The sequence below is a fragment of the Loxodonta africana genome, chromosome 2 (assembly GCF_030014295.1).
Source record: "Loxodonta africana isolate mLoxAfr1 chromosome 2, mLoxAfr1.hap2, whole genome shotgun sequence".
NCBI lineage: Eukaryota > Metazoa > Chordata > Mammalia > Proboscidea > Elephantidae > Loxodonta > Loxodonta africana.
Genome location: NC_087343.1, coordinates 162456201 through 162481373, shown reverse-complemented (window position 1 = coordinate 162481373; position 25173 = coordinate 162456201).

Genomic DNA, 25173 nt, shown 5'->3' with positions numbered 1-25173 from the left:
CATTGCTTTACTGATTGCCTTTAGTTATTTGTCTATGGTTTCGTTTAGCTCTGTGAGAATATTTAAGGCTGTTACTTCCAAATCTTTGTCAAGTAAGCCCAATATCTGAATTTACTCAGGGACCATTTCTGTCACTTTAGTTTGATTCTTTGAATGGGCCATCTTTTTCTGTTTCTCTCTATATCTTGTGATATTTTTGTTGTTGTAAATGGGGAATAAATGAGTATAATGTATATATAGGCTTTCTCTATTCTATTTTGCTTCATTGGTCTACTTTTAGTTTTTGCACAAATGCCATACTTTTTTTTTAATCTACTGTGGCTTTTTGAAGACTAGAAATTCTGTAGTGTAATTACCAAAAGGAGTTACATTTTACTTTTACAAATTCTTTGACTTATTTTTTTAAATAAAATTGTTATTTTAATACCATATATGTGTGTGATGGTTAAGGCTGTGTGTCAACTTGGGTAGGCTGTGTGTCAACTTGGGTAGACTGTGATTTTCAGTGGTTTGGCAGTTATGTAATATTACAGTTTGACAGTTATGTAATGATGTAGTCATCTTCCATGAAGTGATCTGAAGTGATTAGCTAATCAGTTTTAAGGGGAGTTTCCTCAGGGGTATAGCCTGCATCCAATATATGGATGCTCTGGCAAAGCTCCCTTGCTTGCCCTGGATCCTGCTTCCAGCTTGTCATCATTTGACCTCTGGTTCTTGGAACTTAAGCCAGTGGCCTGTCATACTGTCTGCTGATCTGAGGATTCCTCAGCTTATGTAGTCTGTGATCCAATGGCCTGCTATCTTACCTGCTTATTTTGGAATTCTTTGGCCTCTGCAGCCTGAGAGTCAGCAGCCTGACATCTTCCCTGCCAATCTTGGATTCATCAGCCTTCACAGCCTGTGAGCTGGTGGCCTGGTCTCTGACCTGTTGATCTTGTGTTTGTCAGCCCCTTTAGCTACGTGAGTCAGAAGCCTCCAGCCTGATGCCTGACTCATGGGCTTGGGATTTGCTGGCCTCTGCAAATGCATGAGCCATTTTCTTGAGATAAATTTCTCTCTCTATGTATATATACATATATATATGCTTTACTGGTTTTGCATCTCTAGAGAACCCAGCCTAAGACAAGCATGCTTATGAAAATATCTCCCAGGTGGAGGGAGCAGTTGGCAAACATAGAAGGCATGTGTTATTTTGCATAAAAATATGGTAAATAACTTGGCCAAGATTCCACAGTTGACGAGTGGCGAGGGGGTCAGGATTCTAAAATGTCCATCTGATTTCAAAGACCCTGTTCTTAACCAATAAGCTATACAGCTTGCTAGTTTACTAAAAAAAAAAAACACTCTTTTTAAAAAACGCAGAATTTTTTATTCTTAGACAAAGAAAAGACTTCAGAAGTTATCTGGTCAAATATCCCAACCAATGCAGTGATTTCTTCTACAATGTGTTTAGTAGGTGCCTGTCTATCTCTCTTCCCAATGAGGGGCAGCTCATTATTATGCAAGGTGGTCTACTGTTTGAGTGACCCTAAAAAAAAAACCAAACCAAACCCATTGTTGTCGAGTTGATTCTGACTTATAGCAATCCTACAGGACAGAGTAGAACTGCCCCGTAGAGTTCCCAAGGACCGCCTGGTAGATTCAAACTGCCAACCTTTTATTAGCAGCCATAGCACTTAACCACTATACCACCAGGGTTTCCCTAGTTGTAGCAAAAAGAGTTCCGGGAACACACACAGTTAAGAAATTGGCTGCAATTACTCTGTCACATGGGGTACAACTTGATGGTACCCAACAACAACAGTGGTGGCAAAATTTGGTCAACTTTTACTTCTTTGTAATTTAGCATCAATAAAAGCTTAGAATATTATGACCGAAGGTGGAAACAGCTCAAGAAGTCCAGTGGTTTCCACATATTTTTTTCCAGTTGTGGAAATCACGTGTTCAATGGAATCTTACTTGGAAATGTAAACAAATGAAAGTAGAACTGCTTTGATCAAAACAGGTGTTGGTACAGGTGGGGGGTGGGGGGATTGATGCACAGAATCCTGGCATTGACCATATTTCTCCAGTGTCTACTGTGACCTCTCCATGAAGTAATTTGTTAAAAATCTTGTTAAAAATAACCTGAAATAGGCTGGCGAACCCAACATTTTATAGACAAGAAAACTAAGGCCAGGGGAACTTAAAAGTTTACTTAGTGTTATGCATACATATGAACCGAGGGACAAAGATGAGAACCCGGGTCTCAAAACTCCTAGCCAACTTCTAATTTATTCCTTCATTGATCCATTCATTTGTTGCTTTCTAATTAAGTGCCTAATACCATGCAGGCACTGTTCTAAGCACCAGGGATGCATCAGAGATCTAGATAAGCAATGCCCCTGCCATCATGGAGCTCACTGTCAAACTTTTACCATCCCACTTCTCTTTGATGCACCAATTCTGCCTTGGAAAGCATTCAAAAAAGAAATCTCCCTTGTCAGTTTTGAAACCACTCTTGAAATGACAGGACTGTGTCTCCATATACCATCCTGGTCAATTTTTTCTGGATTCAGTTCAGTTTGTCCATGGCTTTCTGAAAGGATAATCTCTAGAACTGAACTCAAGGCTATTCATTCACATCCTTTGGTGGTTTTAAGATGTCTTTTCTCTGACAGGGCTGCCAATTATCATTTCTTTTTTTCTGCCTCAGATTTTTCTTTTGGGGCTCCGTGCATAATATGTTGTTGTTCTTATGTGCCATCGAGTTGATTCCAACTCAGTCATGTATTGGACAGAGAAGAATTGCCCTATAGGGTTTCCCAGTCTGTAATCTTTATGGGAGCAGATTGCTAAGCCTTTTCTCTCTTGGAGTTGCTGGTGGGTTAGAATCACTGACCTTTCAGTTAGCAGCCAAGTGCTTACCCATTGCACCACCAGGGCTGATTCACATGTATAGGAGCTATTACATCAAACTCTGCAAGACACATGCTATTCAAGTAGTTTTGTGTGTCGGTGGTGCTTGTAGAAAGCCTTTTCATCATTCATATATATAAATGCCCCTCCTTATCACATAGCTGGGAACCTTAAATAATACTTTCCATTCATATATCAAGTATTAATGAATTAACTATGCATATAGCAACATTCTGGTAACCCAAAGGAGCTACATAGATATTACAATGATGTATATGCCCAAAAGATAGGGGGCTAAGTGTCTTAAAGTGAGCCCTGGTGGTGCAGTTGTTAAGTGCTTGGCTGCTAACCCAGAGATCAGCAGTTCAAATTCACCAGCTGTTCCACAAGAGGAAGATTTGGCAGTCTGCTTCCATAAAGATTACAGCCTTGGAAACCCTATGGGGCAGTTCTAATGTGTCCTATAGGGTTGCTATGAGTTCAACTCAATGGCAGTGGGTTTGGTTTTGGTTTTTAGAAGTGTCTTAAGGGAAAAATTCTTAGAAGGGTCTGAAGGACTTTGGAAAAAAAAATTAGTTTTTCATCTGAGTGATCAAAGCTGTTTTAAGGAGATGGACACTATAGATTATGGGGCTTCTGTTGATTATAGAACTCAAAGTTCCAGGGAGCACCATATGCCAGATAATGTTCAAAGCTTTTTCGGTGACATTTGTGATCTGCACTTCTTAAGAGATACTCTAAAACTTGGCAGTATTCTACAACTGTTAAGTTTCAAACATGGACAAATCTTAACATATTGTAATCTAATTCATTGTTATACTAAATCACAGAAAAATATTAAAGCTTTGTTCGAATATAGCTTCATCCTCTCTAATCTCCTTCGTGTCAGTATTGCCATGTATAATACATCAATATATTGCTGTTAGCCTTATAATATAATGTTGTAATATTGCATTGTATAATCTGTGTCTTCTAAAGAATTTAAGAGATGAAAGGAGAAATACACATTTTAGCAGTTTTATATTAGTCTACATATCTACCATATACGGTGCTCTTCATTTCTACTTGTGGACTTATTTTCATATTACTGCCAATTGTCATTACTTTAATCCAGTATAACACTTTCTTTAATTGTTATCAAGTGTATTGCCTATATTGCATACATTATAATAAAAAAAAATACCAACATACAATTTTATTCATTTTTTAAATTGGTTAAAAAAGAAAAGACAATATATATATTAATACTATCTTTTATAATTACCCACATAAGTACTTCTAATGGTGCTCTTTATTTATACATACAGATTTGAATTGTAATCTGGCCTTACTTCGTTTCAATCTGAAGAACTTCCTTTAATACTTCTCATAACCAAGATCTCTTAGGAATACATGCTTTCAGTTATTGTTTACCTGGTAATATCATTGTCTGAACTTCTTTTTAACACTTTTGAGATACTTACAAATTCTCTGGCACTTGTAAGGAGTGATACAGAGAATTCATGTATCCTTCCCCCAACTTCCCCCAATGGTAACATCTTTCAAACTATAGTACAATATCACAGCCAGGGTATTGCATATGCAATTAACATTAAGGGACTTAAAAGAGATGTATTACCCTGTATTATCTGGACGGTCTCATTTTAATTACATGGGAACTCAAAATCAGAGGACTTTCTTTAGTTCAAGTCACATGTGGGAGAAGAGAATGTCAGTCCTAACGCAAACATCATTCTATTCTTTCGCCTCCTCTGTTTCTCTTGTATAAATGCGACTTCTTAGTTCTGTCAAGTTTAGTGATATTTTACCTAAATTCTATTTTTAGACTTCTTTTACATACCTTTGACCTTCTCTTTATTTTTAGATTATGAATCATTTTGCTATGGAAGTATCTCTTAAATGCAACATGTAGGTCTTGCTTTATAAACCATATTATTATTATTTCTAATTTTCATTAGCGAGTTGGGCCTATTCACATCTACTCATATGACTAATGTTCTTGGACTTAAAATGTCAGGTTTTACAGGTACAATTACTATTTTTATTATAATATAGTTCTCTTGTTTCTTTTTACATCTGATTTGTTTTCTTTGTTTTTATGTTCTAAAATATGTTTGACATTTAAGAATATTTATTTCTTGTTATGGCAATTACTTTTATGTTTTTATCTTCTTAGGTCTTTGTTTCTTATTTAACCAATTAGTGTCTAGTTTGTCAGTTTCTTCTGATATCATTTGACATTTACCTTTTCTTTATACATGTATCAATAAACTTATTTTAGTCTTCTCTTTCTTTTCCCCTTATTCTCTTTGTAACTTTCATTATTTCTTCTTTGTCGGAGTATATAATGTACAATATTTATATATATATTTTTCCCATCTTTTGTCAATCTGAGTTTTCATATTAAATCAAATTTAAACAGGTTAAATGCTTATAATCTGCCAGACTTTTCTCACAAAAGTCAGAGTTAGAAAAAACCTTTTTATTAGAAAATCATTCAAGAAGGGTTCATGAGTACAGTATTGTTTAAATTGTGTGTTTGAAACTGATTTTCTATTCTTTTTCACCTGATTAATACCTTGTTGTTGTTGTTAGGTGCCGTCGAGTCGGTTCCAACTCATAGCAACCCTATGCAAAACAGAACGAAACACCGCCCGGTCCTGCACCATCCTTACAATTGTTATGCTTGAGCTCACTGTTGCAGCCACTGTGTCAATCCACCTTGTAGAGGGTCTTCCTCTTTTCCGCTGACCCTGTACTCCACCAAACATGATGTTCTTCTCCAGGGACTGATCCCTCCTGACAACATGTCCAAAGTATGTAAGACGCAGTCTCACCATCCTTGCCTCTAAGGAGCATTCTGGCCACACTTCTTCCAAGACAGATTTGTTCGTTCTTTTGGCAGTCCATAGTATATTCAATATTCTTTGCCAACACCACAACTCAAAGGTGCAACTCTTCTTTGGTCTTCCTTATTCACTGTCCAGCTTTCGCATGCATATGATGAGATTGAAAATACCATGGCTTCGCTCAGGTACACCTTAGTCTTCAGGGTGACATCTTTGCTCTTCAACACTTTGAAGAGGTCTTTGGCAGCAGATTTGCCCAATGCAATGCGTCTTTTGATTTCTTGACTGCTGCTTCCATGGCTGTTGATTGTGGATCCAAGTAAAATGAAATCCTTGACAACTTCAATCTTTTCTCTGTTTATCATGATGTTGCTCATTGGTGCAGTTGTGAGGATTTTTGTTTTCTTTATGTTGAGGTGTAATCCATACTGAAGGCTGTGGTCTTTGATCTTCATCAGTAAGTGCTTGAAGTCCTCTTCACTTTCAGCAAGCCAGGTTGTGTCATCTGCATACCGCAGGTTGTTAATGAGTCTTCCTCCAATCTTGATGCCCCGTTCTTCTTCATATAGTCCAGCTTCTTGAATTATTTGTTCAGCATACAGATTAAATAGGTATGGTGAAAGAATACAACCGTGACGCACACCTTTCCTGACTTTCAACCAATCAGTATCCCCTTGTTCTGTCCGAACAACTGCCTCTTGATCTATGTAAAGGTTTCTCATGAGCACAATTAAGTGTTCTGGAATTCCCATTCTTCGCAGTGTTATCCATAGTTTGTTATAATCCACACAGTTGAATGCCTTTGCATAGTCAATAAAACACAGGTAAACATCCTTCTGGTATTCTCTGCTTTCAGCCAGGATCCATCTGACATCAGCAATGATATCCCTGGTTCCACGTCCTCTTCTGAAACCAGCCTGAATTTCTGGCAGTTCCCTGTCGATATACTGCTGCAGCCATTTTTGAATGATCTTCAGCAGAATTTTGCTTGGGTGTGATATTAATGATGTTGTTCTACGATTTCCATTCTGTTGGATCACCTTCTTGGGAATAGGCATAAATATGGATCTCTTCCAACCAGTTGGCCAGGAAGCTGTCTTCCATATTTCTTGGCATAGACGAGTGAGCACCTCCAGCACTGCATCTGTTTGTTGAAACATCTCAACTGATATTCCATCAATTCCTGGAGCCTTGTTATTCACCAGTGCCTTCAGAGCAGCTTGGACTTCCTCCTTCAGTACCATCGGTTCCTGATCATATGCCACCTTGTGAAATGGTTGAATATCGACTAATCCTTTTTGGTATAATGACTCTGTGTATTCCTTCCATCTTCTTTTGATGCTTCCTGCATCATTTAATATTTTCCTCGTGGAATCCTTCACTATTGCAACTCGAGACTTGAATTTTTTCTTCAGTTCTTTCAGCTTGAGAAACACCGAGCGTGTTCTTCCCTTTTGGTTTTCCATCTCCAGCTCTTTGCACATGTCATTATAATACTTTATTTTGTCTTCTCGAGAGGCCCTTTGAAATCTTCTGTTCAGTTCTTTTACTTCATGAATTCTTCCTTTTGCTTCAGCTGCTCGGCGCTCAAGAGCAAGTTTCAGGATCTCCTCTGACATCCACTTTGGTCTTTTCTTTCTTTCCTGTCTTTTCGAAGACCTCTTGCTTTCTTCATGGATGATGTCCTTGATGTCATTCCACAACACTTCTGGTCTTCGGTCACTAGTGTTCAGTGTGTCAAATCTATTCTTGAGATGGTCTCTGAATTCAGGTGAGATATACTGAAGGTCATATTTTGGCTCTCGTGGACTTGCTCTGATTTTCTTCAGTTTCAGCTTGAACTTGCGTATGAGCAATTGAAGGTCTGTTCCACAATCGGCCCCTGGCCTTGTTCTGACTGATGATATTGAGCTTCTCCATCGTCTCTTTCCACAGATGTAGTGAATTTGATTTCTGTGTGTTCCATCTGGTAAGGTCCATGTGTATAGTGGCTGTTTATGTTGGTGAAAGAAGGTATTTGCAATGAAGAAGTCATTGGTCTTGCAAAATTCTATCATTCGATCCCTGGTATTGTTTCTATCACCAAGGCCATATTTTCCAACTACTGATCCTTCTTCTTTGTTTCCAACTTTTGCATTTCAATCGCCAGTAATTATCAATGTATCTTGATTGCATGTTCAGTCAATTTCAGACTGCAGCAGCTGATAAAAATCTTCTATTTCTTCATCTTTGGCCCTAGTGGTTGGTGCTTAAATTTGAATAATAGTAGTATTAACTGGTCTTCCTTGTTGGTGTATGGATATTATCCTATCACTGACAGCATTGTACTTCAGGATAGATCTTGAAACATTCTTTTTGACGATGAATGCAACACCATTCCACTTCAAGTTGTCATTCCCAGCATAGTCGAGTATATGATCATCTGATTCAAAATGGCCAATACCAGTCCATTTTAGCTCACTAATGCCTAGGATATTGATGTTTATGTGTTTCATTTCATTTTTGATGATTTCCAATTTTCCTAAGTTCATACTTTATACATCCCAGGTTCCAATTATTAATGAATGTTTGCACTGTTTCTTCTCATTTTGAGTCATGCCACATCAGCAAATGAAGGTCCTGAAAGCTTTACTCCATCCACATCATTAAGGTCAACTCTACTTTGAGGAGGCAGCTCTTTCCCAGTCATCTTTTGAGTGCCTTCCAACGTGGGGGGCTCATCTTCCAGCACTATATCAGACAATGTTCCGCTGCTATTCATGAGGTTTTCACTGGCTAATACTTCTCAGAAGTAGACTGCCGGGTCCTTCTTCCTAGTCTGTCTTAGTCTGGAAGCTCAGCTGAAACCTGTCCTCCACGGGTGACCCTGCTGGTATCTGAATACCAGTGGCATAGCTTCCAGCATCACAGCAACACACAAGCCCCCACAGTACGACAAACTGACAGACATGTGGGGGATTAACATCTTACCTAGGTATAAAATCCAGGGTTTTCTTTTTATTTCACTGAGATTTTTTTTATAATGATGCTGTATTATTACTTTTTAAATTTTTTGTATGTTTCTTTTGAGAAATTTTAATCAGTGTAGTTCTGATTGCTAATTATTTGACTTTTTTTTCCCAGGAGGCCCTGGCAAATTTTCTTTATGACATTTAGGAATTTGTCTTTCATATGACAGGTGATTTGTTTTAAGGCAAACATAGCCTTGTGCACATTTGGAGAGTGAGACAACATATACCTCAGATTATCAATGAATCTGGTTTTCAGATAAGTCTAATGTTCTCAAATATTGTCATTACAAAATAAAAATAAAAAAGCCATAATACAACATCATTATAAAAATTCTCAGTGAAGTAAAAAAAAAGAAAACCCTGGATTTTATACCCAGCTAAGATCAAGTGAAAAAGAATGGGTATGGGTAGAGTCCATTAGCTGGCCATATTCTTTCATCAGTACACAGTTAGAAGATGCATTTCAAACCTGCCTCCAGCTATCAGACTGCTGGCTTCATTGGTTTCCTAGATACTGGAAATTGCCTACCTACATAGAATCTCCTGGTCATTTTTCCTGTTTTTATTGGCCTCCATGAATTTCACTGCCTGTGTTCAATATTTAACAGACTTTCCTAAACACCATACATGTCAGAGTATTGGAGAGGAGACCTTAGTGATCATCTAGTATACCACTTTCAATCCAGAGTTGTTTCAGGGGTTTCTAAATGGTTGTGACAGGCTGGTTGTGATGAGTTCACCCATTAACACTTCAAGCAAGGTCTTTTTCTTTTTTCTGTTACGTATATAACAAGAGGTTCCAAGAAGATTTAATTTGCAAAAGTAGATTTTATGTTAGGGCACTTTACAAACCATCTTTGTATCCCTAAATTCTCATTCTGCAAAATAAAAAATACCTAGTAATTACATAATAAGACAGCAATAATTTCTCTACACACACATAGCTTGAAAAAATAGGGTGGTAAGTCATGTTGTAGATGGAAATACTTAAAAATGAAAGATAGAAATTGTGACTGTATTAACTTGTTTGAAAATTTTTATTTTGACTCCTGGTGGATATATTGTGTAACTGAACAGAATACCTCTTAGACAACATAAAAATTATGGAAATTTCCTGTTGTTTTAATGGTAGAAATAGCATAATTCCATAGATACTTATCTAGGAGATATTACAGTGTACTGTTAGAGAGTATGGATCCATTAAACAAACAAACAAATAAACGAAAACAGTTGCCATTGAGTTGATTCCAATTCATGGTGACCTCGTGTGTGCAGACTAGAACTGCATTCCAGAGGGCTTTCAATGACTGATTTTTCGGAAGTAGATCACCAGGCTTTTCTTCTGAGGTGCCTCTGGATGGGTTTGAACCACAAATCTTTTGGTTAGTAGTCCAGCATTTAACTGTTTGTGCCACCCAAGGACTAATCTCAAAACCTCCAGTGTCTCTCAATTAGCTGTGAGGTAAAGATGAAGTTATTTAACATATAATTTAGGGCATTGATACCCATAGGTTAACCGGGTATTTCCTCAGTCATTTCTCTCTCCTGTACCAGGGGTTCTTCAAACCTAGATGCACCTGGCACTCCCCTAAGAGCTGTGAAAACCTGCTAATGCCCAAGTCTCATCTACAAATGTTTCACAAACTTGGTGGTGGGACTGGGGATCCATAGACAATCTCTATCAGAAGTCACATCCTAGTTGTGATATACTATATTTTATAAGATGTTACCACCCTGGGAATCTATTTAAAGGGTACTTAATATCTCTCTATGTTATTTCTTACAACTGTATTAAACCATCTATGATTATTTCAAAATGACAGGTGACTGAATAAAGAAACTTCAGTTGAGTGTAATACACATTTAATGTTGAAAATTTCGAAGGGTTTATGCCTTTTGTCCAATTACAGTTTTCCAAAACTCTTTCTTCTTCTTCTTCTCTCTCTCTCTCTTTTTTTTTTATGCTTTGATTCTGTTGTCCTTTCCAACTCACTAACTTGCTCTCACATATCTTCTCTATCTTAAGATCTGTAACTGCTTTTACTACCTTCTCCCTGCCCCATACTTTTGGTTTTATCGGATTAAATTGTCCTAACTTCTCCTGAGGGGGTATCTGTGGAGAAATATTTGTGAGCATCTCACGTGAACAACTTTATAGCTTTCAGGCAGAACACAGTATACCTCTCTGTTTTATCCTCCTTGGACCATGTTTCTTACCCCTCATCAAGCTCTTCAGTCACAGATTAGTTAAAGAATTGAGTGGAGGTGGTTAAGGAACAAAAGTGAACAAGATGAACAGTCTCCAGAGCTGTTAACCACACTCTCTACTATCTTCTACTTAAGGTAGGTCACCTGGGAACTATAGGGGAGTAGTCCTCATGCGTAGTATTTCTTCCAGAAAAGGCAGTTCCCATTTTACTGAGGGAAATACTGAGTTTTAAGTGTTAATATTTTTAAAAAATATAGCCAGATTTCTTATAGGCTGAGCCAAAGGGTTGGGAGAATAAGCAGCATCTTCTTAAATGTATGAAGAGAACTTACCCCCAACCCCCACCCCTTGGGCTTTCTCTCACGTTATATCTTGTTGAGTCTGAAGGTTGGGTAATAAAAAAGGGAATCGTTCACCTTAATTAGTATTCTAGGGGATAGGAGCAGTTCCTTTACTGGTAAGAAACTTTAGAAAAGTGTGCCTGGATTCTGCTTGTGTGTGCATTGGAAATGGGAAATTTGCTATTGTGCCAGAGTTATAAACCATCTGGAGGGTTCCTACCACAGATGTGATAGAAATGTCTTTCTTCTTACCATGAATCAAAGTTATTTTTTGTCATTGTCTTGGCATTTCCTATTTATTCTGATGAACAAATTTTCTAATTTTATATGAAACATTTTACATAACCTAGAAAATGCAAAAAGCAATTGCTTTAAAATAGATATGGAGGGGCTTATTTTATAGGGTTTGAAATCCTTAAACTGATAAAATGAAATCAGGACATGTTACAAATACCTTTTAAAAATTGTACCAGTGAATTGCTTTGTCTTATTTCCCATATTAGGGAGGTGGAGACAGAGTGGTGAGTTACAATGAGCATTAGAAAATATGTGTGTGTGTATGTATATGTATGTGTGTGTATATACATATACATATACATATACATATACATATACATATACATATACATATACATATACATATACATATACATATACATATACATATACATATACATATACATATACATATACATATACATATACATATACATATACATATACATATACATATATATGAGTACATACACATATATTTCCTTGCTATGTCACCTGAGAGAGCCTAGAAGTAATAAAACCCCAGTGGCTATGGTTGGTAGTCAAAATGTTGGCAGTTCAGATCCACTAGGTGCTCCTTGGAAACCATATGGGGCAGTTCTACTCTGTCCTACAGGGTTGCTATGAGTTGGAATTGACTCGGTGGCAATGGGTTTGGTTTGTTTTTTTTTTTAGCAATGAGCACAGTAGCCCTGGTGTCACAATGATTAGGCACTTGGCTGCTAACCAAAAGGTTGGTGAATTGAACCCACCAGCAGCTATGTAGGAGAAAGATGTAGCACTCTACCTTCATAAAGATTTACTGCCTTGGAAACCCGATGGGGCAGTTCTACTCTGTCCTATAGGGTTGCTATGAGTCAGAATTGACTTGATGGCAATAAGTTTGGGAGCAATGAGCACACCTAATACCTAAATATTAGTTTCTAGTACCATTCTTCAATAAAAGGAACTAGAGGTCCTTGGTGAAATGGTTAATTTTATAACTGGAATATGGTGTATACAAGATGAGCCTGGAGCATCTTGTCATGCCAGAAAATAAGAAAGTACTCAAGAAACAAAATTCTGGTGGCATTGCAAAGGAATACAGGTACCAATTTAAAATAGTTCCAATGGCTAAAACTGAAGCATTTTAAGCAAAATATAAATATTAGATTAAAACACAAAGTTTTTAATAAGTATTCATGAGTCCACATGGAGAATTAAAATAAAAGTGAGTATATAAATAAATGAGAAAACCAAAAAATCTCCCATGCATAAGCATTCCAAGTAATTTATGTAGTTTCTCTACCCTCAAGGAATTAGAACTGTGCATATTGACTTCATTCACAAGGTACAATATAGAAATGTGGGGGAAAGAGAGTAATTTTAGAGTGGAGAAACCTGTCAATAACTACCTCAGCCAGGGATTAAGATTAAGTCATGTTGATAGGATTTACCCTTAATACAATGTGACGAGTGTGTCTTCCTCCCAAACACCTATAATCCCAGTCTAATTATGAGAAAAACATCTGACAAATCCAAATTGAAGAATGTTATACAAAATATATTACTAGTATTATTCAAAAGTGTCAAAATCATTGAAAACAAGGAAAGTCTGGGAAACAGTCACAGTTTCACAGAAAGGAACCTAAGGACACATGTCAACTAAAGTTATATGGAATCCTGACTAGGATTCTGGAACAGAAAAAGGATATTAGTTAAAAGCTAAAGAAATCTGAAAGAAGTATGCATGTTAGTTAATAGTTTCTCTCTCTGTATTTCACTCTTCACTTGGTCTTGGTATCTTTGAGCTACACGAATTTTATAAATGCACAAAATTATCCAACATGGAAAGATTTCTAAATATCAGTCATGTCTAGGGCAGAAAAAAAGAAATAATTAACACATCCCATGAAAGATATAACTTAGAAATACCTTATCTATGTTCTCTGACATTAAATAGCATTAATTAGTAAAGAATTCTATGTTCTAGGAAATACTTTTGATTCCAGCATTTCCAATGGCATAACTGAATTTATTCTAATCTTATTTAAAAAAAAAAAAATTTTTTTTTTTTTTTTACTTGCTTGTAATTCTGCTTTTTCATTTTTGTCTTCCTCAGAAAGCCTTTTGGATTTTCTCTTTATCATGGAATTTAAGAAACATCACTCATGTGTCTATATGTGAGGTATATATTAATACAACCTCCTCAGGCCTAGGTCGTTCTAAATATTTATTCTTGTCTGCTGGTAAACTTCATCATATATTCCTTTAACTATTGCATTGATCCATTGCCTTTATTTTTAGAAAAATACTTAACGTGTGCATCTATTCTCCTAACTTGTCTTCCTTACACTTGGCTCTTTAATATCTTTGTGTTGTTTTGGAAGCATTTCTAATTTCGATTTTTCAGTTTAGTAAGTTGCCCTTCAACTGTGCTCATTTGTTTGGTCTACTTATCTATCATCTTTTGATTGTTTTGTCTTTTCTTTTTCTATTGTAGTAATAAACAAATAACAAAACGTGCCATTTTAACCGATTTTACAATACAATTCAGCTACATTAATTACCTTCACCGTGTCGTGCAACCACCAGCACTCTCCATTTCCACATTTTTTTATGACCTTGAATGGAAACACAGCACCGCTTAAGCAATAAGTCTCCCTTACCCCCTACCACCTGCCCTGGTAATAGCTAATAAACTTTGGTTTCTATGCATTTGTCTGTTCTAGATATAGTTTTTGTTTTTAAAATTTTAACAATCATAATTTTCATTTTCAAAATCTAAAATTATTTTCCACTGAAGCCTTTTTTTTTTTTTTTTAATCCCCCAGACTCAGGGGTTGATGCAGATTTTGTCTGAGTCCTAAATCTTAAACAACTTGTGAGTCCTATTTAGAAAAGTATAGTACCACATTACAGATGTAAAATGTTTGTGGCTCTCCAAAAAAAAAAAAAAAAAAAAAAACCATTGCCATTTAGTCAATTCTGACGCATAACAACCCTATAGGACAGAGTAGAACTGCCCCATAAAGTTCCAAGGAGTGCCTGGTGGATTCAAACTGCTGACCTCTTGTTTAACAGATGTAACTCTAGACCACTAGGCCACCAGGTTTTCCCTTTAAGAAAAAAAGAAAGAAAGTATAATTAAAGGAAAGTAGAAATAGAAGTCCCTGACTGGTGCAAACAGTTTGTACTTGGAAGGCAACGGAAAGGTTGGTGGTTCAAACCCACCCAGCAGCACCATGGAAGAAAAGGCCTGGCAACCTGCTTCTGTAAATATTATAGCCAAAAAAAAAAAAAAAAAAATTCGTAGAGCAGTTCTATTCCATAACACTTGTTGTGTCCTTGAGTCAGGATCTACTCGCTAGCAACTAACAACAACAGAAACAGAAGTAATAGTTGTATAAACTGATTGAAGATCAAGTTTCTTACTTTGGTAAATGTTACAAAAATATATTCCTGACATGCGAACATTGCCTTGGAAACAGTCCATGTAGGTGAAGAATTCTGAAACTTAAATAATTTCATTATTAACTTCATGGCAAATCCACTACTCAGAAGATATTAGAAATCCATATTTAAAAACCATATCCTGTAATGCCTTACATTTGATGAGCTTATTGTCTTTATATCATTAAGCTGTTATTCTCCAAATACAGTATGATTTATAGTTATATTCTTATACTGTAGCATAATAATTTAAGGAACTAACAACTGAAATACTTCCTTATTTTTATTTTTTTACAATTTAAGTATGAAAACATTCAAAAGACAAGTATAGGAGTCATGGAGATACAGGTCATAATTACATCATTTTGGGAGAAACCCACTTATGTTCCTTCTCTTATTGTGGAATAAGAAGGACTGGTATTGATTATGTATTATTCCCGCACAGACTGTATGCCTAAATGTAATCATGAGTAAATATTAAACTCCGTTAAACCCATTGCTGTCTAGTTGAATCCAACTCATTTTGACCCTATAGGACAGAGTAGAACTGCCCCATGGGGTTTACAAGGCTGTAATCTTTACAGAATCAGACTGCCACATCTTTCTCCTGTGGAGTGGCTGGTGGGTTTGAACTGCCAACCTTTTGCTTAGCAGCCAAGCACTTTAACCACTTGGTCACCAGGGATCCTGAATAAATATTGGGCACATTCAAATTGAAGGATATTCACAAAATAACTGGCCTGTATGCTTCAAAAATTCAAGGTTGTGCGTTGGCTACCGTTACTGATCATTTTGATCAAAGATTCTATAGAAGAATCCTGACCTATAGAAGGATTCTCAGAAGAGGGAAATGCAGAACAGAAACTCAAATTTTCTTGAACTCCATACTTTCTGCAGCTATGGATGCTGGGTGAACCCCTGAAACTATTACTGTGAGATAATCTTGAAATTTTAAGCCAAAAATATCCCCTAAAATCTTCTTAAAACCAAGCAGAAGTTTAGCTTAACTAGTGAAAAACATCTGCATTGAGCATATGCTCTTTAAGAACTATCTATATGGGGTTAAAGTGAAAACAGCAACTTGAAAGATTAGATAAGAGCCTTAGGGGGCAGTGAGTTTATATTAACAGGGGAGGAACAACTCAGAAAAGGAGGGTGGGAATAGTTGCACAACTGAAAAATGTAATCATTGTCACTGAATTATGCGTGTGGAAACTGTCAAATTGGCATATGTTTTGTTGTGTGCATTCTCAACAACTACAACAAATTTTCTTTAAAAATTCACAGTTGTGAAAGACAAAATGAAATAAAATAAAATCATGAAAGAGAATGAGTGGCATCCGATAAGAGGATGAATAGGCAAAAAAGAGAAAATATCAGTCCTGTCATGATATCTTTAATTTTATGGCAGATGTCTTTTGTACACCCACATGCCATGCAACCCTTTCAGAGGAAAATTTCACAATATAGAACAAAATCATATATCTCTTTACCGTTTGACCCCATAAGTAAAACATTCAAAACCAAATCTATATCCTAACTTCTAGTTCCACAGGGATGGGGAATGAAGATTTTAAGAATGACTAAATCTCATCTGGAAATGCTCATGATATTAAGTCTGGAGCTAGCTGCTAGGAAAGAAAAAAACTAAGGGTCTGTTAAGGGGAACTGGGGAAAGGAGGGATAAGAGAGTCCTCTAGCTTTTGTCAATCATCCAAGTTTGCAAATTATTTAAAAAGTGAAACTTATGACAGGGTGGAGGAGGATCATTCCAGAAAATAAATAAATTTACTGCTGGGAAAAACTCAAAGTCAGATGAAGTGGTTACTGGTAACATTAATGAATGCATGTGACACCAACACACAAGATGACCCTGAGGTGAATAACATTATGAACATAGAAGTTAGAATACAGATTTGGTTTTGACTCTTCCACTGTTGACCTCAAATGGTAAAGGGATATATAATTTTGCTACATATTGTGAAGTCTTCCTCTGACACGGTCGCATGGAATGTACATATTCAAAAGATACTTGGCATAAAATGAGAGCTATCATGGCAGAACTAACATTTTCTCTTTTCCTCTGTCAGATATCACTGATTCTCTTTCATGGTCTTTAACAACAACACACGTGTCCACATTGTGTACTAGGTATTTAGAATATAATTCTACCAGAGATAATCTTATTGGGCCTAGGATTTGGTCTTTCTTTTAAATTATGTGGTTTAGAGTTTGAGCTGAGATTATCTTGTGTATCCTATTAAATTTTAGAGCATTTGTAAATTTAACTACATGAACATAATATGCATTAAAAGTTTGAGTCACAAAGATTTCCATAAATAATATGAGTCTCAGAGAGGTGAGCTAATTTTCCAAATCACATGGCTAGTAAGTTCTAGGGTGAAAATTTGATTCAACATATTTCTGACCCCACAGTTATTTCCAATAAGCCTTGTTGGTAGGTCTGTAAATAAAGAAGTAAAAACAGCTATGACATCATTTTTCCCATGCTCAGAAACATCTAATGGTTTTCCATTGCCTCTAGAAAGAAATCAGAACTCTTGGATATCAGTAAGATCATAGATACAAGTAGTCCTCAACCAAATTTTCTGGCCACCTCTGCCAGTTCTTTTAAATCACAGAAAATATTTACTATTTTCAGATAACCCATAACCCCTTAGGATTCAGAGCTATCATTCATAATAATTTCCCTACTTGCAAATCTTTGTTCCATTCTTATTGTTTCTAATAAAAAAAAACACCTTTCCTTATTCTCCTTCTCCTCTTCTCCCCTTAGGTCTTTCTGTCCTTTCCTTCCCACAAATGTTGCTGTTAACTTAACCTGCCTTACCCATCCTGGACTCTCATTCACGACCAGGTAAATAGTTCCTAAAAATTAAAACAAAAGCATTAGCTAGTTGGAAGTGGTAGAGTTGATGTTGAATAAAGTAGCAGTAATCTTCAGGTCATGTTTAGGGGAACAGAGCCCCTCAGAACAATGACAATGGTGTGATGTAGAACAAAAAAATCACACTGAGATCTATTTCAATCTTATCAGGCTCCTAGCATATCTGGCATCATGCTTCTAGCTATCGTGAGAAGAAAATATCGGAGAGATAGTGAACGCAAGTAGAGAAGATAGCACCAATCAGTAATAATCCAGGGGAAGTATAAACTAGGTAGCTATTTAAAATATATTTGCCCAGTTCTAGACTATTACTTACCTAAGGGACCCTTCAGCTAATATCTCTATTTATATCACATAAAAATGAATGGTCTTATTCTTCCTGAAGTATTAATGAAGATTGAGTGAATGATCCCTTCCAGTTGGGTAGTTTGGGGGCTAAAAATTCTCCTTTGAAGTGAAAGACCTTCATGAAGTAGTCTTTGGGCTTCTCTTTCACTATCCACCAGGTGTCAATACTGGAATTTGTGGTAATGTTTAACATATGAACTAATTTATTTTCCCAGAGCTTCGTTACAAGATCCCTGAAAGAATCACATGGCTTTCTTTCAAAAGACCAAAAAGTTTTTAGTCTTCATCTTGGTGTTTTCCATTTTCTCTGGTGAGTTATTTTTTCTAATATTCAACGGGAAACTTTTGATCATTCAGTATTTGTGGAAAATTAGGCCCAATATCAATGGGGATATCAGTGATGATCCTGTGATAATTTTTCTTGAATTTTTTCTCACCATAGTGTAGGGGTGCTTTTAAAGAACTACATCTAGATTTGATACATAGAATTTGATTCTAGGTTCTTCCCCTTGAATGTCTTCATGCAACTGATTGCTCTAACTATACACCGATGAACTCATCTACAAAAGTGGGGAAATTTCCTATTTTTGACAGGGTTGTAGCTAGAGTTATATAAAATACCATGTGAGAGTGTTTGAAATATAGCCAGGTGCATGAAAGTCATAAATGAATGCTTATTAATTTACATTTAGTTTTTAGATTTCTCTTGGCATTGAGATATATCTAACCTGAGTCATACAGAGACATAACTACAAATGTGTACCTCATCATGCTTATATACAGAGAATAAATGTCTGCATTGTATCAGTAGACAATTTCTTGTCAAATAATGAGTCATTTGGTTTTCATTTTGTTTTGTTTTTTAGTGTCTGCTCTGTTTGCAGGTATTTCTTCAGGAGTGTCAAAAAATATGGCCTTACTACCGGTAAACTTTCATTTTGATGAATTAAAATTCATGATCCTGTCTTTTTATAGCATCAGATTCTGTGATTGTACATATTATTTTCTTAGCAGTACAGTGTCAGATATATGAACCGAGGCAGGAGATAGCAAGGTTAGTTCAGAGCTGGGTTTCTGTCGAAGCTTGTAATTAGAGGAGGGAGGAGTTGGAGGAAAGAGGAGTAAGTGAACTAAGTATAAGAGTGAAATCATAGTACAGATGTTGAACAAAATAATCCTTGCAAGGAAGCAAAAGAAGACAGTTCAAGAAAAAGCTAGGAAACTGATAAAATAAAGGTAATAAGAGACTTAAGTTCTCTGAAATTCATTTTCCAGGTATACGGATATGAATTCATGTCAGGATTGAGAGATTAAAGTGTGTATCAGTGTGTAGGAAACCCTGGTGGCATAGTGGTTAAGTGCTACCACTGCTAATCAAGAGGTCGGCAGTTCAAATCCACCAGGTGCTCCTTGGAAACTATATGGGGCAGTTCTATTCTGTCCTATAGGGTCACTATGAGTCGGAATCGACTCGACGGCAGTGGGTTTGGGTTTTTTTTTTTTTTGGTTATCAGTGTGTACTGCATGTTGCAGCTTAGTTATATATATATATATGTAAATACACACACACATATATACGTACATATATATGTGTATATACCCATTTTAGGTAATTACAACAGGCTATATCTGACAGATATATGATAGGGTCGCTCTGAATCAGAATCGACTCTACAGCAATGTTTTTTTTAAAAATATATATGATTGGGGGTAGGTTTCAAGAAAAAGTAAGTATCCGCAGAGGTGCAGAAGAAGAAACAGAATTCTTAGATCCAGTTGTGAGATGAAGCTTAGCTGGTTACCGCAATGGAAGGAAGTTTTCCATGACTGGAGCACCAAGAGACAGAGAGATCAAGGTACAAGAGAAGTATAGGAGCCAAGCACTTGCTGGTCTCCTAGACTGTTAAGGATTAGTATCTCTATCCTAGAGAAATGGGCATCGATTCTACCAAAGATGTGGGGTTTCAATACAAGCTTTTTAGAGCCATCAACAGTGGCAGTAATCAGACCACCTAGACAGATGCTGCCATTGCCCTGCTAGAGGTGATGATAGCTCAGAATGGGAGAGTGAAGATGGAAATAAAAAGATATGAATTGGTTTTGTGGTCCTGATACTTTTATTCATTCATTCAAAAATATTTGCAGAAAAAAGACATTCGGCGAAGTCCAACACCCATTCCTGACAAAAACTCTTGATAAAATAGTCACAGAAGGGAAATTCCTCAACATAATAAAGGGCATCTATACAAAACCAGGAAACCCTGGTGGCGTAGTGGTTAAGCGCAAAAGCTGTTAATGAAAGGTTGGCAGTTCAAATCCACCAGGCACTCCTTGGAAACTCTATGGGGCAGTTCTACTCTCTCCTATAGGGTTGCTATGAGTCGGAATTGACTCGACAGCAATGGGCTATACAAAATGAACAGCCAACATAATTCTTATTGGAGAGAGGCTTAAATCATTCCCCTTGAGAACAGCAACAAGACAAGGATTCTGTTTGTCATCATTCATTTTTAACGTTGTGCTGGAAGTCCTAGCTAGAGCAATAAAGCAAGAAAAAGAAATAAAGGGCATCCAAATTGGTAATGAAGAAGTAAAACTGTCCCTATTTGTGGATGATATGATACTATACATAGAAAACCCAAAAGACTCCATAAGGAAACTACTGGAACTAATAGAAAGTTTCAGCAGAGTAGCAGGATACAAGATAAAGAGACAAAAATCTGTTGGATTTCTATACACAAATAAAGAACTATGAAAAGGAAACCAGGAAAACAATACCATTTATAATAGCCCTTAAAAAAAAAAATTTAGGAATAAATCTAACCAGGGATGTAGAAGACCTATACAAAGAAAACTACAAAACACTACTGCAAGAAACCAAAAGAGACCTACATAAATGGAAAAACACATCATGCTCATGGATAGGTAGACTTAACATTGTGAAAATGTCAATTCTACTCATAGCAACCTACAAATACAATGCAGTCCCTATCCAAATACCAACAACATTCCATAAAGAGATGGAAAAACTAATCATTAACTTTATATGGAAAAGAAAGAGGGCCCGGATAAGTAGAGCACTATTGAAGAAGGAGAATAAAGTAGGATGACTGGCACTGACGTCGGAACCTACTATACAGCTACAGTAGTCAAATAGCCTGGTATTGGTACAACAACAGACACATTGACCAATGGAACAGAGCTGAAACCCAGATGTAAATCCATCCACCTACAGTCACAGGATCTTTAACAAAGGCCCAAAGTCCATCAAATGGAGGAAAAGACAGTCTCTTTAAAAAATGGTGCTGGCAAAATTGGATGTCCGTTTGCAAAAAACGAAAAGAGGACCTCATGCCATACACAAAAAGTAATCCAAAATGGATCCAAGACCTAAATATATAGCTCAAAACTATAAAGATCTAGAAGAAAATATAGGATCAACTCTAGAGGCCATAATACATGTCATTAACAGGATACAAATCATAACTAACAATACACAAACACCAGAAGATAAGCTAGACAACTGAGATCTTCAAAAAATCAAACACTTATGCTCATCAAAAGAATTTCACCAAAAGAGTAAAAAACCTATGGACTGAGAAAAAATTCTTGGTTATGACAAATCTGACTAAGGCCAGATCTCTGAAATCTATAGGAAAATCTAATACATCTACAAGAAAAAGACAAATAGTCCAATGAAAAAATGGGCAAAGGGTATGAGCAGACACTTCGCCAAAGAAGACATTCAAGAATCTAAGAGATACATCAGGGAATTCTCACAATCACTAGCTAGCAGAGAAATGCAAATCAAAATTACAATGAGATATCTCACCCTGACATTACTGGCATGAATCATAAAAACAGAAAATAACAAATGTTGGAGAGGCTGTGAGGAGAATGGAACTCTTATGCAGTCCTGGTGGGAATGCAAAATGGTACAACCATTTTGGAAAATGATATGGCATTTCCTTAAAAAGCAGGAAATAGAAATACCATATGATCCAGCAATCCCACTCCTAGGAATATATCTTAGAGAAATTAAAGCCATCACACTAATAGACGAATGCACACCCATGTTCATTGCAGCATTGTTCACAATAGCAAAAAGATGGAAGCAACCTAGGTGCCCATCAAGAGATGAAAGGATAAATAAACTATAGTACATACACACAATGGAATACTACACGATGATAAAGAACAATGATGAATCTGGGAAGCAACTCACAACATGGATGAATCTGGAGGGTATTATGCTGAGTGAAATAAGTCAATAATAAAAGGACAAATACCGGATGAGACCACTACTAAAAAACTCATGATAAGGTTTACACACAAAAAGAAACAATTTTTGGTAGGTACAAGGGAGGAGAGGGGTGGAAGGGAAAAACACTAACTAGACAATAGGTAAGTGGTAACATTGGTGAAGAGTAAGACAGGTACACAATACTGGGGAAGCCAGCACAACTTGTCCAAGGCAAGGTCATAGACATTCCGTAGACAAATCTAAATTCCCCGAGCGACCAAATTACTGGGCTGAGGGCTCTGGGGACCATGGTCTCAGGGAACACTTAGCTCAATTGGCATAACATAGTTCATCAAGACAATGTTGTATATTCTACTTTGGTGAGTAGTGTCTGGGGTCTTAAAAGTTTGTAAGCAGCCATCTAAGATACTCCACTGGTCTCGCCTAGTGTGGAACAAGGGAGAATGTAGAAAACCAAAGACTCAAGGGAAAGATTAGTTCAAAGGACTAATGGACCACAACTACTACAGCCTCCACCAGACTGAGTCCAGCACAACTAGATGGTGCCCATCTACCACCACTGACTGCTCTGGCAGGGATCACAATAGAGTGTCCCAGACAGAGTTGGAGAAAAATGCAGAAAAAATTCTTACTCACACACACACACAAAAAAGGCAGACTAATGGGTCTGACAGAGTCTTGAGCAACTCCGAGTGTATGGCCCCCAGACACCCATAGAGCTCAATAATGAAGTCACTCCTGAGGTTCACCCTTCAGCCAAAGATTAGACAGGCTCATAAAACAAAATGAGGCTAAATGGGCACCCCAGCCCAGGGGCATGGACAAGAAGGCAGGAGTGGACAGGAAAGCTGGTAATGGGGAACTCGAGGGTGAGAAGGGGAGAGTGTTGACATGTTGTGGGGTTGGCAACCAATGTCACAGAACAATATGTGTACTGTTTAACGAGAAACTAAGCTTGCTCTGTAAAACTTCATCTAAAGTACAATAAAAAAAAGTATTTGCAGAGCTCTTTCTGTGTGCTAGGAAGTATTCTAATAATCAAATGGAAGAGGATTAAGAGTTCTGTACATCAAGATGCTCACTGTCTGCAGCAGATGCTCTTAGTGTTTGACTATTGTTATTGTGGTTGCTATCGTTTTTATTATTATCTTACAATTTTCTTTAATCTTTATAGCCTGACTGTAATATGTACACAGACACCCGAAGTAAGCTGTGCATCAGTGAAATCTTACCCATCTGTGGATCTGATGGCAAAACATATATCAATGCATGTGTTTTTTGCATGGTGGTTAGGTAAGAAATACAATTTGCATATATATTTGTCCTAAGTATTAAAGCCTCATTCAAAGATTCCAGGAAAATCAATACTGACTCTAACCTAATCATCACATCTAAAGAATTGAGGCATGAACTTTATGTGTATATAAAGAAATCACCATTTTTATAGGAGGTTTAATTGTTGGGTTTTTAAAATTATTTCCATGATTCCCTGGGTAGTGCAAACAGTTAAGCACTCTATTACTAGTCAAAATGTTGGCAGTTTGAACCCTCCCAGAGCCACCTAGGAAAAAATGTCTGGCAATCTGCTTCTGAAAGGTCACAGCCTAGAAAACACTATAGAGAACTTCTACTCTGTACTCATGAGGTAACCATGAGTCAGAATAACTATCAACTAACATATTTAACATGTTGATAGTTATTTCCACTTATCAATATGTCCCATCCAAGTTAATTTAAGGAATGAAACTGAATTAAGCTATTACCAACAGTAATTATAGATTAGTTTACTTTACCTCAAGACAACTTTTGGTTTCTGTTTTTATTATATTAAGATCATATATTCATTATAAAATATTTATTGTTTCTGCATAATTTTTTTATCTAGTTTTCTTTCTATATTTTAAAATGAGTCCATAATCACAAATCACCCAGGAAATAAAAAATGACTTGATATAGAATGAACCAGCATACAGCAGTATTATACCTTATATTTTATAATTTGAACTGTCTTCCAGAAAATTGTTAACTTTTAGTTAGGCTTGATTTTTGTACATTCACTTAATGACAAAATAAGTGTTCAACTAAGTCTTGTTTAAAGATAGAATCTACTAAATGTTCCAGATAGAATCAAGCAATTCATTACTGTGGAGATATTTCAGAACGTCATGGCTTTCTGTAACGTTTGGACAGAGCCAGCATGTCTCTGATGAAATCTTTAAAATGATACAGAATAGAGAGGACCAGAGATTAGAACAGTGTGCTCTCAGTGCTTAGGAGAAGGGACCTGGAGGGGAAGGAGAGACAATGCTAGAGGAAGAAACTTCAGGGAAATGAATGTTCAGCAGGAAGATCACCAGTGCTGGAGAAAAGTATCAGTAGAAAAACTCTAGCTTAGCAAGCAACGGCAGTGGGGGTTGTGGGGGTATGGGGTGTGTAATCTTTTTCCAGTGATGGGCTAAGATGCAAGAGGGGTATCTTTGTATGGAGTAAAGCATCAGACCAAAACCAAAACCAAACCTAGCGCCATCGAGTTGATTCTGACTCGTAGCGACCCTACAGAACAGAGTAGAACTGCCTCATTGAGTTTCCAAGGAGCACCTGGCGGATTTGAACTGCCGACCCTTTGGTTAGCAGCCA